The following is a 12,018-nucleotide window of genomic DNA, read 5'->3' as shown; positions in this document are numbered from 1 at the left end:
CTTGTTGCATTTTCGAGATTGGAGGTTTTACCGGTATGTCTTTTTTAGATAGGTCAAACCTTCCATCATTTGTTTATATCCTCCCTTGTTGGACTATGATGGTTTCCTGCATGATCTTGTAGAGCTTGTTCCTAGCTTCAAAACAAGCCCAAGATCATCAAAATCGGAGTCCGGATGCTAAAGTTATGCCCGTTTTAGTTTTGGTGTTTCTGCAGTTTGCCAGGCCGGATTTTCCGGGCCGGATATTTCGGAAATATCCGGGCCCCTCGAAATCGGCTAAGGACCAGAAGAAAAGAAGATCTGGACAGGGGCCGGACTTTTGGCCGGATTTTTACCAGGTTTTGTCCCTGAGGCCGGATAATCCGCCCCCCGGATAATCCGGCCCTTACTTAGGCCGGATTATCCGGCCCTGGTTTTGCCCAACGGCTCGATTTTCTTGGGGGCTATAAATACCCCCCTTCTTCCTCCTTGGGCTGTGGCTTCTCTCACTCTCTCTCTCTCCTCCATTGTTGAACTAGAGAAGCTTGCACTATCTCTCAATCCCTCCATGATTTTTGCCCCCATTTAAGGGAAAAGAGAGAGGAGATCTAGATCTACATTTCTACCAATCAAATCCATCTCTTTGTGAGTGGAACTCTCTAGATCTTGATCTCGGTGTTCTTTGTGAATTCCTTTGTTCTTCATCTCTTATTCCCCCAATAGCTTTTGTAGCTTTGTTGGAATTTGAGAGAGAAGGACTTGAGCATCTTTGTGGTGTTCTTGCCATTGCATTTGGTGCATCGGTTTGAGTTCTCCACGGTGATTCGTGGTGGTGAAAGCAAGAAGGTTATTACTCTTGGGTTCTTGGAACTCTAGACGGATTCTAGGCCTTTGTGGCGGTTTGTTGGGAGCCTCCAATTAAGTTGTGGATGTGTGCCCCAATCTTTGTGTAAGGCCCGGTTTCCGCCTCGAAGGAAATCCCTTAGTGGAACCGTGACCTAGGCCTTTGTGGCGAGGGTCACCGGAGATTTAGGTGAGACGCCTTCGTGGCGTTCGGTGTGTGGTGTGAGTACCGCATCTTGGGGTGAGGCCTTTGTGGCGTTGGTGTGCATCGAGCAACCACACCTCAAGGTGAGCCTTTTGTGGCGTTCGGGAGCACTAAGCCACCGCACCTCTCCAACGGAGATAAGCACTCGCAAGAGTGTGAACTTCGGGATAAATCTTCGTCTCCCGCGTGCCTCGGTTATCTCTATACCCGAGCTCTTTACTTATGCACTTTACCTTGTGATAGCCATCGTGCTTGAAGTTATATATATCTTGCTATCACATACTTGCTTGTATTGCTTAGCATAAGTTGTTGGTGCACATAGGTGAACCTTTGCTTAGAATAAGTTGTTGGTGCACTTAGGTGAACCATAGTATATAGGCTTTGGGCTTGACAAAGTAAACGCTAGTTTTATTCCGCATTTGTTAAGCCCATCTCGTAAAAGTTTTAAACCGCCTATTCACCCCCCTCTAGGCGACATCCGTGTCCTTTCAATTGGTATCAGAGCAAGGTCTCTCATTCTTAGGCTTCACCGCCTTGAGAGTAAAGATGTCGGTTAGAGGATTAGTGCACAATAACTTGTTTATATTTGATGGCACAAATTATGATCTATGGAAAATTTATGTGCTTAAAATCTTACGGGGAATGTCCCCGGACATGGAGCGATATCTTGGCATGGGTTTTTCTTCTCCTAAGGATCCTCAAAATTTATCTCTTGAGGAGGAGAAAAACTCTTGCCTCGATGCTCTTGCTTCTCATGTGTTTTCCATTGTTGTGAGCAATGTAGTTACTTCGTCAATCATGCCTTTTGGGAGCTCTCATGAATTATGGACAAAGCTTCAAGACAAATATGATGTGTCCAATATTATTGAGGATGATTGTATTGCTTCCACTTCCGGTCGTGATGAGTTCTCATCTTCATCCACTTCACCAAAGTGTGTCAAGACACAAGGTAATGATATGGTGAGTGGTAATGAAAATTGCAATGTTGATATTGAGCTTACTATTGATGATTCTTCATCTCTATCTCATTGCAATGCTTCATCTACGGACTCAAACACATCTAGCACTAGAAATGATTTACATGCTTGTGTTGATAGTCCTTGCATATCATGTGTAAGTTGCTTGAATAAATCTAATGATGATATGCTTGCATTATCTTGTGGCCATGATAAAAATGCTTCTATTTCCTCTAGTTGTTGTGTGTCTAACAATGTAGAGGAAACCAAAGATTCTATTGGTCAAGACAAGATCTTGAAAAGAGCCTCAAGTATCTCCTCATCTTTATCTCACGGTCCTCATGTTTGCCTTATGGCCAGGGGTTCCACGGTACCTCCTACCATGGAACCTAATATGTCTCGTGGTGATAAGGATGAGGATGAATATGAAGAAGAGGATTGGGTTGTCTCTCTACGCGATAAGGGTAAGAGTGTATTCAAGGTTCTTTGCAAATATAAAATTGCTAGCACTCACTTCTTTGAAATCTTGACTACCGCTATTGAGAGCCAAAAACTTATTTGGATGCATGAGAACACCATTGATAAAATGGGTGCTCTTGAACGTGAGTACGCCAATGATGTGGCATCTCTAAAGGATGAACTTGAAGAAGAACAAACCACCAATGAAGCTCTTGAGGAAACCTTTGCTCTAGAATTGTCTAGAGAAAAGGAAACCCATGATAAAGCTCTTGAGGTGGCAAATGAACTAAAGCTAAAAAATGATAAGCTTGTGTTTGTTAATGCTAAACTCCTTGAGGATTTTGAGCAACTCAAAAAGGGCTCAAGGGTTATTGAGAGTGCGCTCACCAAACTCACCGAGTCGCATGAGCAACTTAAAGCTTCTTATCTAAAAGAGCATGACAACTTGCCTTCTCCCATTTCTATTAATAATGATGCTTGTGCTACTAACTCTACTTCTTGTGAAGCATCTATCTTGAAGGAGAATGTTGAGCTAAGGGCTCAACTTAAATTGCTAACTAGCAATTATGGGAAATTGGAAGAAAATCATGGAAAGCTTTCTAGCTCCTATGAGGATCTTCTAGCCTCTCATGATAGGCTAAAGTTAGCTCATGAGGCTATAATATCTAAGGCAACATCTTATGAGCGTCATGTGGGTACTAGCACTACTACTCAAAATGTTATATTGCCATGTGCTAGTTCTAGTAATTCATCCACTCATAATATTGCTAAATCTTGTGATGAATTATCTTCCTTGCCTTGTTGCTCTAACAATGAAGGTTCTACTTCCTCTAGTACTTGTGTTGTTACTAACCATGTAGAGGAAATAAAAGAGCTCAAGGCCCAAGTCTCTTCTTTGAAGAACGACTTGGTAAAGAGTCATGAAGGGAAATGCAAACTTGACAAGATGTTGAGTGTGCAACAATCCCCCAATGACAAGAGTGGACTTGGATTCAACTCCAACAACAAGAACAAGTCCAAGAACAACAATAAGAAGAAGGGCCAAGTACAAGTCAAAGACCCGGCCAAGATTGTTTGCTTCAAGTGCAAAATTGAAGGGCACCATGTTAGATCTTGCCCTTTGAAGAAGAAGCAAAAAGGGAAGCGGCCTCAAGCTCAAACACATATTCAACCTCAAGTTGAAGAAATGCCACTTCCCAAGAAGAATCAAGCCAATGCTCCCATTGTGGAGAAATCTAGTGAGAAGAAGGAGAAGAAAAGAACTTGCTACATATGCCGCGAGAAGGGCCACATCTCCTCCTTTTGCACTATTGGTACCTCATCCAACTCTATCATCGTTGATGATGTTTATTCTCTTCGTAAGGATGAGGGTGGCAATGTGTTTGCCAAATATGTTGGTGCTCAAAGTGGTGTCAAGAAAAGAACCATTTGGGTTGCCAAGCCTATTGTGACTAACCTCTTAGGACCCAACTTAGTTGGGGACCAACAATCCAAAACTTAATCAATAGGTGCTTGTTGGAGGGCATTGGAGACTTGGCTACATCATGAAGAATTAAGGGATCTTCATCATTTATATTATCTCAAGCCAAGTCTTGGTTATGTTGCTTCTATCATATGATCAATGTTCCTCCTTGCGGTAACATGTGCTCAACTCATTTATATTGAAAGTTACTCGCCCCTTTGCATGTGTTAGTTTTGTTCCTAACATGTGTTTGTATATGTTGTGCTTCCTAATTGTTTTGCTTGAGAAATCAAGTCTATGCATGTTGGGTTGCACACCATGTATTTGTGTTTGTGTTGGAGCCTCTTTGCATCTTGTTGTATCTTATATGGCTCTTATGAGCGATTAATGGACAATCCCATTTTGGGGGAGTGATATTCCTTTGGGAATTTCATGATCCTAAACAATGTGTGTACATGAGGAATATCACTTAGAATTGATATTGCGAGATTATCTAGTCGCTATGTGGTATGTCATCTTCATGAGAAATTCAAATTCTAATGTCCATTAATATCTCTACTTCGATCTTATTTGCCTCTTGTGAAAATAATTTCCTTATCACATTATGGGGGAGTAATAAGCTTTGTGCATATTACAAGCCTAGAAAATGTGAACATTTGATGTTGTGTCACATAAAATCGATACCGTAAATTATCTCTCCCCTATGTGGCATGTTTGCTCAAACAAGCTCCAATTTGCTTAAATAGCTTCATTGCTAATATCTTTGTGGATCTTATTTGTGAAAGTTTTTCTTGGCATGGTTTTTCACAAGGTGTCCCTCAATGCATTTTTGGAAAACCATGTGCTTCAAGTCATACTATTAATTGCTTTGCATGTTGGTATGAATATTATTAATTGCTTTGCATGTTGGTATGAATACTATTAATTGCCTTGCATGTTGGTATGACTAAATGAAGCTATCAAGAAACTTTCTTTGCATGATGGTTAACTCTTATCTTTTACCATATGCTTTGTTCGTTGTAAATATGATCTTATGTATACTTACAAACTACCACCGGGAAATATTTCCTAATACCTCTTGTCCTAGGACAATTCGTAATCAATTATGAGGTAGATATTTATTGATCATATCTACATTGGCTCTTGTGTTTAAATTGCCTTATTTATTTCCATGAATTTGTTGTGCTTTGACTCCCATGTGTCTTCCTTGCATCTTATGGATCTAATTTGTCTACTCAAACTTTCTTAGCATTTTTAATAGATATAGGTAGCGTGATGATCCTAGTTTTGTGAATTTTGTATCCATATTCTAAATCCTAGATAATGCACTAATCTTGGGGGAGATCTCCTATATTTGTTATAATGCTTAAACTTCTCTTGATCATTATCAAAAATTTGGTTTTGAGAGACATAAATTTCTTTTTGGTACTTTGTGCCATCATAAAAAGTGTCGAGGGTTTGGTTTATTTGTTGGAACCTTGCTCTCTTGGGAGTTGGTTATCTCATTCCTTTGTGCTTAGGCTTAATTAGCTTCTTATAATGAGATAAGTCTTTGGAGTCAATCTTGTGTTGATTTGATTCTTTGATATAATTTGGGCAACCATTGTCTCTTGATTTATTTGATGTTTTGTCCAAATTGTATCTTCCTTTGGTCCTTGAAAGTATTGTGCATGCATATTTAATATATGTATATCTTATGGCTTGTGTCACTTTCATTGATCCAATATATAGGGTAAACTCCATCAAATCCTAATTTGGCTAAGATGTGCATGAAATTCAATTTCATATCTATATGCACATAGAATTGTGGAGTTTGTCCTATATGTTGTAGTGTGTCTAACTACTTCGGACCCAATTAGTTCGGGGACCATTTTGTACTTACCTTTGTGTTAGGTACAATGGATATGCATTGAATGCTTGTCTCACTCTTGGAAAGAAGTGGTGACTCAATGGTAACTTGAGGCAAGCTAGGATGGTCAACGAACACATATCTACTACATCCACACCAATGCTATCTTGGTAACAAGTATCTTCTCATGCATATTTTTCTTGTATCCAACCTTATGGTTGCATCTTGGCATGAATCTCTTGATTTGCAAATGTTGTGCTTCTTGCAAAAGTCTTAATGAAACCTCTTTATTGTGAATGTGAGTAATTTGATATGAGTGCATTTGTTGGGAAGTTTTTTAAAACATGCTCATGATTCATCCATCCCAACTATGCCTATCTAGCAGTTGTATTGCATATCAATTCCTCAAGGCTCTCACGTGTACAATATAGATGAATGTGCAAATTTAGTTACTTCTTTTGGTATCCTCGTTTGTGATACTTGCTGCCTTTCTCAAATGCATCCCAACTATTTTCTATCCCTTGTTGCTATTTGTGATGTATTTTAGTTGTTTGTGGTTGAAGTTCATGAATGTACAATAAGATAAAATTGAGCCTTTGGCCATGCTATTAAGCAAAAATTCTTATTGGTATATTGCATGACTTCGTCTTGGATATCATACTATTTTTTCTTGCGTATCTATTTTGTGTGTGCATGTTTCTTTGTGGATAAATATCTTTGTGATATTGCCCACTTAGAGAAACTTATACACATAAGAGATGATACATCTCCTTTTGGTATCTTATTTATTTATTGCATGTTGATTGGTCATGCTAAGCATACAATTCATTGAAGACTATGATGATGCTTTTTGCTCATCCTTTTAATAGTCTTATAATATGCTTTATCATGCCTTTCACATATCCTCTTGGTTGAGCCTTTTTATTATGGTGCCTCTTACTTGTTACTCAACTGTTTGTTTGTTGCAAGTGTTTAGCTTACTTTTCTATCTATGATCTATGACAAATGTGTGTGTTTTAAATGAGGGAGTGAGGATTCCATGTTATGCATATTGTATTCAAATGAAACATTTTATTTTATGCATGTACCTTGGGGAGCTTCCTCATTTGATTTAGAGCACTATCTTGTGGTGATTATTAGAGTTTGATTCACTTGGTATCTTTTGTTTTTGAATGATATTATGGGAGTGATGATTCCATGTTTGTGCACTTTATACTCCAATGCAAATTGTCTAGTTTTGTGCACAAACCTTGGGGAGCTTCCTCATATTATTTAGAGCAATCTTCTTGATCTTATCATAATATCTATCTTTCTTTTGGTACCTTCCTTGTGGTTCATTTGGTTGCTTGCTTCATTTGTTGAAGCTTCTTGACTTTGTTATCTTTTTGCAATCTTTGATCCTATCTATAGTGTGATTCCTTCCGAATATTCGTCATTGGATATGTGCATTTGATTCCACTCAAATTATGAGAAATGCACACGCTATGGAGGAACTCTCACTATATTGGCCTTCTAAATTTTTCACCCATTTCGGCAATTGGTGCCAATGGGGGAGAAGTTTGGAGGGTTTAAGGGAATTTGGTTATGTCTTTGCTTTGTGCTTAAGCATGTGCCTTTATTGCATTGCATCTTGTTGCTTTGCATAGTTGAATATTTAGAGGAAACTCCACTAGGCTTTGAATGCCAATATATGCAATGAAAGTCAAGATCATTCACACATGCATATATTATGGGGGAGTTTGCTCTATATATTCAACTTATTGTTACTTAAATTCCTTATATAAACCCTCTCAAAGAGATTATCATCAATTAACAACATGGGGGAGATTGAAAGTGCATGGAGCCCCCATGTGTGGTTTTGGTAATTAATGACAATCCCTATGGACTAATGTTTGCATTTGAGTTATATTTGTAGGAGTTGTCCATAGGCAATTCTTGAACCATATGTTGGCTTCAAGGTTGCAATAAGAAGAATTTGATGAAGGATATCAAGTGTCAAGTATGTCTTGAAGATGAAGATGAAGTGAGCCCTCGAGTTACTTCAAGACATCAATATGATGAAGAATGAAGAATGAAGTGCAAGTTCAAGATGAGCCAACTCGAAGAGTTCATAAGCTTGAAGCTTGCCATGGAGAAATGAAGTGCAAGTTCAAGATGAGCCATCTCGAAGAGATCCTTTGCTTGAGTCTTGCCATCCATATGGTGATCATGGATATGTGAAGATGCGCCTAAGAAGAAGCTCTCCCATGGTGGATTATGGGGGAGCAATCCACATGGTGGTCATGGTTATGTGAAGATGCGCCGAAGAAGAAGCTCTCCCGTGGTGGATTATGGGGGAGCAATCCACAAGACTTCGTCAAGCAAGCACAAGCAAGAAAGGCATTCCATCTTGTTGAGGTCAAGATCGTCGTCATCAAGCTCAAGTGGAATGCGCAAGTATAAAGTTTGCTCTTGATAGGGTTTCTTTCTCACCGGTCTCATAGTGTAGTTGGAGACCGGTTTATAGTTTAGTTGCCGTACTATCAAGAGGGCTCTCGAGTGAGTAACTCGATCGTATCGTTCGGAGAGAGCTCAAACCTTTGCATCCTTGCATCATCTTTCTTGGTTGTTATTTGGACCTTATCCATGTGATGTTTTAGAGCTTGTGCTTATTCTCATGACAAGCTCTAGTTTATCGAAAACGGATTTCGCATAGATCACTTGTTGCGTTTTCGAGTTTGATTCATCATCTTTCTTGGTTGTTATTTGGATCTTATCCATGTGATGATTTAGAGCTTGTGCTTATTCTCATGACAAGCTCTAGTTCATCAAGAATGGTTTTTGCACGGGCAACTTGTTGCATTTTCGAGATTGGAGGTTTTACCGGTATATCTTTTTTAGATAGGTCAAACCTTTCATCATTTGTTTATATCCTCCCTTGTTGGACTATGATGGTTTCCTGCATGATCTTGTAGAGCTTGTTCCTAGCTTCAAAACAAGCCCAAGATCATCAAAATCGGAGTCCGGATGCTAAAGTTATGCACGTTTTAGTTTTGGTGTTTCTGCAGTTTGCCAGGCCGGATTTTCCGGGCCGGATATTTCGGAAATATCCGGGCCCCTCGAAATCGGCTAAGGACCAGAAGAAAAGCAGATCTGGACAGGGCCGAACTTTTGGCCGGATTTTTACCAGGTTTTGTCCCTGAGGCCGGATAATCTGCCCCCGGATAATCCGGCCTGGGCCGGATTATCCGGCCCTGGTTTTGCCCAACGGCTCGATTTTCTTGGGGGGTATAAATACCCCCCTTCTTCCTCCTTGGGCTGTGGCTTCTCTCACTCTCTCTCTCCTCCATTGTTGAACTAGAGAAGCTTGCACTATCTCTCAATTCCTCCATGATTCTTGCCCCCATTTAAGGGAAAAGAGAGAGGAGATCTAGATCTACATTTCTACCAATCAAATCCATCTCTTTGTGAGTGGAACTCTCTAGATCTTGATCTTGGTGTTCTTTGTGAATTCCTTTGTTCTCCCTCTCTTATTCCCCCAATAGCTTTTGTAGCTTTGTTGGAATTTGAGAGAGAAGGACTTGAGCATCTTGGTGGTGTTCTTGCCATTGCATTTGGTGCATCGGTTTGAGTTCTCCACGGTGATCCGTGGTGGTGAAAGCAAGAAGGTTGTTACTCTTGGGTTCTTGGAACCCTAGATGGATTCTAGGCCTTTGTGGCGGTTTGTTGGGAGCCTCCAATTAAGTTGTGGATGTGTGCCCCAATCTTTGTGTAAGGCCCGGTTTCCGCCTCGAAGGAAATCTCTTAGTGGAACCGTGACCGAGGCCTTTGTGGCGAGGGTCACCGGAGATTTAGGTGAGGCGCCTTCGTGGCGTTCGGTGTGTGGTGTGAGTACCGCATCTTGGGGTGAGGCCTTTGTGGCGTTGGTGTGCATCGAGCAACCACACCTCAAGGTGGGCCTTTTGTGGCGTTCGGGAGCACTAAGCCACCGCACCTCTCCAACGGAGATTAGCACTCGCAAGAGTGTGAACTTCGGGATAAATCTTCGTCTCCCGCGTGCCTTGGTTATCTCTATACCCGAGCTCTTTACTTATGCACTTTACCTTGTGATAGCCATCGTGCTTGAAGTTATATATATCTTGCTATCACATACTTGCTTGTATTGCTTAGCATAAGTTGTTGGTGCACATAGGTGAACCTTTGCTTAGAATAAGTTGTTGGTGCACTTAGGTGAACCATAGTATATAGGCTTTGGGCTTGACAAAGTAAACGCTAGTTTTATTCCGCATTTGTTAAGCCCATCTCGTAAAAGTTTTAAACCGCCTATTCACCCCCCCTCTAGGCGACATCCGTGTCCTTTCAACACCGTCAATCGAGTCAGGCGACGAGGAGACTTCATCGCCACGCTTCATCAGCACCAGGGCAAGCGAAAAACTCGCCAAGATCTTCAGCGACATGTCCTTCGAGTCATCTGCGGACTCCAATATAAGCGATGACTCGAGCAGCATCGACTGCTTCAACTTCATCGACAGATCCACTACCGTTGGAAAGGTCTTCACCAATCTCTATGATGGTGTCACCAAACCCAGCAAGGTTCAGAATCCAAAATATCATCAGATTTATGCCATCGGATAACCGAGTCGCGATCAGGAGGAGACGTCAGAGCTTTCGACGATTTGGGAAATCCATACGTCGATCCCTCTGGACCTTAGGCGAGGTCTAGGCACTAAATATGTCGGGCCTACACCGCGTTTAAGGCTTCAACTTCCACAAGAAGCGTGGGATAGAGCCGCAAGAGCTATGGATGGTACAGAACCAATGGCTACAACCGCTACGATGGAAGAATTGCAAGCATACCAATACAGACTCGTGATGTCTACGCCCCCTCCTTTTCCTGTAGACAGTGTTGGGCCTCCAAGAGCAGAGGTTTGTAGAACAGCAGCAAGTTTTCCCTTAAGTGGATCACCCAAGGTTTATCGAACTCAGGGAGGAAGAGGTCAAAGATATCCCTCTCATGCAACCCTGCAACCACAAAGCAAGAAGTCTCTTGTGTCCCCAACACACCTAATAGGTGCACTAGTTCGGCGAAGAGATAGTGAAATACAGGTGGTATAAATAAGTAGTAGCAACGGCACCAGAAAAGTGCTTTGCCCAGGACAGTAAACAAGCAGTAGTAACGCAGCAGTAGTAACGCAGTAAAACAGTAAACAAGCAGCGATAGCAGTATTTAGGAACAAGGCCTAGGGATCATACTTTCACTAGTGGACACTCTCAACATTGATCACATAACAGAATAGATAGATGCTAGACTCTACACTCTTTTGTTGGATGATGAACACCATTGCGTAGGATTACACGAACCCTCAATGCCGGAGTTAACAAGCTCCACAATATTCAATGTTCATATTTAAATAACCTTAGAGTGCAAGATAGATCAACACAACCAAACCAAGTACTAACATAGCATGCACACCGTAACCTTCACACTATGAAAGGAGGAATAGATCGCATCAATACCATCATAGTAATAGTTAACTTCATAATCTACAAGAGATCACAATCATAGCATATACCAAGTACTTCATGATGCACACACTGCCAACATTACATCATGGAGGAGGAATAGACTACTTTAATAACATCACTAGAGTAGCACATAGATGAATTGTGATACAAAACTCATATGAATCTCAATCATGTAAGGCAGCTCATGAGATCATTGTATTGAAATACATAGGAGAGAGATTTAACCACATAGCTACCGGTACAGCCCCGAGCCTCGATGGAGAACTACTCCCTCCTCATGGGAGACAGCAGCGTTGATGAAGATGGCGGTGGTGTCGATGGAGGAGCCTTCCGGGGGCACTTCCCCGTTCCGGCGGCGTGCCGGAACAGAGACTCCTGTCCCCCAGATCTTGGCTTCGCGATGGCGGCGGCTCTGGAAGGTTTCTCGTACCGTAGCTTTTTCGTATCGAAGTTTTAGGTCGAGGGGGCTTAAATAGGCGAAGAGGCGGCGTCAGAAGGTCGAAGGGGCGCCGACACTATAGGGGGGCGCGGGCCCCCCCTTGGCCGCGCCAGCCTAGGGTTTGGTGGGCCTGTGCCCCCTCTCTGGCGGTTCTCGTGTGTTCTGGATGCTTCCGGGCAAAATAGGAACCTGGGCGTTGATTTCGTCCGATTCCGAGAATATTTCTTTACTAGGATTTCTGAAACCAAAAACAGCAGAAAACAGCAACTGGCCCTTCGGCATCTCGTCAATAGGTTAGTTCCGGAAAACGCATAATAATGA

This window comes from Lolium perenne, unplaced genomic scaffold (assembly GCF_019359855.2).
Source record: "Lolium perenne isolate Kyuss_39 unplaced genomic scaffold, Kyuss_2.0 unplaced11, whole genome shotgun sequence".
Lineage (NCBI taxonomy): Eukaryota > Viridiplantae > Streptophyta > Magnoliopsida > Poales > Poaceae > Lolium > Lolium perenne.
Note: the sequence above shows the minus strand (reverse complement) of the source record.